Below are 2,104 nucleotides of genomic sequence, written 5' to 3'. Positions count from 1 at the left end.
CCCCCCCTTCCACGGGGGATGTGCCCGCAACCAAGGTACATGCCCTTGACTGGAATCAAACCTGGGACCTTTCAGTCTGCAGGCTGACGCTCTATCCACCAAGCCAAACCGGCCAGGGCGATAAAAGGATTTTTAAAGAAAAGAAAGTTGTGGACAAAAACTACATACAGGTGCTAAAAATAAAGCCTCTTTTGCAACCCAGAACTCATTGCTCAGTATGAGTTTGATACATATAAGAAAGAACATGATAAAAAAAATAAAATAAAGAAAAGAAGGAAGCTGAGACAGAAGTTAACTTTTAGATTCTTAAAATCCTTTCTGTTAAAGAAAAAATTATTCTGACACTTGTTATTCAGGACTATTGCAATAGGTACATCAATGAGGAAAAACTTTTCCTCTGCCCTCGTAGCTTCAGTGCTTGAGAGCCTAAAAATTAAACTGACAAAAGACAGTGAACAGTAGCAGAATATGCCACCCCAGGGTGGGGAAGCGGGCAGGGAGAGGTCAATGGCTGTTGCAAACCTGGGTTGACTGTGGAACTTCAGAAATAACATTGTGTTAAGCACAGGTCATGTAGGTCAGATCTTAAGGTCCTTTAAATTTTTTAAATTGCCACCCCAAAATATGCCACTTTGGCATAAGCATTATTTTGAGCTGAAGGCAATTGAAAAGAAGCAGATAGATATAAGAAAAGTTCTCTGCATTCCTATATTCCTAAAAGTAGGGCCAAAATTTGTAAAGGTGTTCCTCTTCCCCACCCGCCCCCGACCCCCGATCCCTGCCCCACTCTGTCCCCTTTCTACAGGAATGACAGAGGTTAATTGCTGGAGAAATTCTAGACTCTTCTCAGCCCAGAGAGGGCACCAAAGTAATGTACATAACAAACTTAACTAACTAGCTTTTATCTTAGTTCCCCCATATAAAGTCGAACCTCAGTTCTCTCAAACATCTCCCAAATTCAACAATTTGGTTCTTGAACAAGTTGTATAGTGGGGAGGAGGGGGATGTCTTGGTTGTGGAACAAAACTTCTGTTTTCAACATGACAACACTTTCATGCTGGTATCGCAGCATGACAAAAGGTGTCTCCTAAACAAGGGAGAGAAAGCTTTTGACCATTAGCACAATTTTAAAACATAAAGAGACCATCAAGAGTGCTAATGCTGTTAAGGGTGTGATCACAGACAATTGAAGAGGTAGAAAAACTGTTGTTGATTTGGATAAAGAAAAGCAGTTTAGGGAAAGTGTTGTAGATTTGGATAAATTAAAAGCAGATAGCCAGTGACAGCAGTTTGGAGGCAGTGATATGTGAAAAAGCAAAGGTGCCGCATACTGACCTCCTAAAAGACACCCATGGAACGAGTGCTGAAAATGATTCATGTGATTACATATGAATATTTATAAAATGGACTATTACTCAGCCACGAGAAAGAAGGAGATCCCGTTATTTGCAACAACATGGATGAAGCTTGAGGACATTATGCTGAGCGAAGTAAGTCAGAGAAAGACAAATACTGAATGATCTCACACATATGTGGAATCTAAAAGTCCAAACTCTTAGAAACAAAGAGTATAATGGTGGTTACATGGAGCTGGGGGAGGGATGCTAGAGAGAACATGGTCAAAGGGTACAAAGTTGCAATCATGTAGGATAAATAAGTTCTGGAGAATGAATGCACAGCATAATGATTATAGTAAAAAATACTGTATTTTATACTTCAGAATTCTAAGGGACTAGATCTTAAATGTTCTTACCAAAATGATAATTATGTGATGGGATACAGGTGTTAGCTAACACTGCAGTGGTAATCATATTGCAATATATAAATGTGTTAAATCATCTTAAATTATGTGATGGGATACAGGTGTTAGCTAACACTGCAGTGGTAATCATATTGCAATATATAAATGTGTTAAATCATCTTAAATTATGTGATGGGATACAGGTGTTAGCTAGACACATTTGTAATACCTTAAGCAATAAAAAATTTAAAAAAATATTTTCTAATAAAAAGTGGAATAAAGATTCTTGGCCTTAATGAGGATCAAGATAAGCTACCCCAAAATATGGAACCTTGGCATATTGAAACTTTTATGCTGAAGGAG

The 2,104-nt window shown here is 38.4% G+C and overlaps 1 non-coding gene across 1 annotated transcript in view; it reads right to left on the bottom strand.

Moving 5' to 3' along the window:
• Nucleotides 1–2,104, bottom strand: part of LOC102751871 — a 40,795-nt gene that overhangs the window by 29,719 nt on the left and 8,972 nt on the right. The gene's annotated exons all lie outside the window — the stretch shown is intronic.

This window comes from Myotis davidii, unplaced genomic scaffold (assembly GCF_000327345.1).
Source record: "Myotis davidii unplaced genomic scaffold, ASM32734v1 scaffold855, whole genome shotgun sequence".
NCBI classification, from domain to species: domain Eukaryota; kingdom Metazoa; phylum Chordata; class Mammalia; order Chiroptera; family Vespertilionidae; genus Myotis; species Myotis davidii.
The sequence above is the reverse complement of the archived record's forward strand: the minus strand, read 5'-3'. Positions and strand labels throughout refer to the sequence as shown.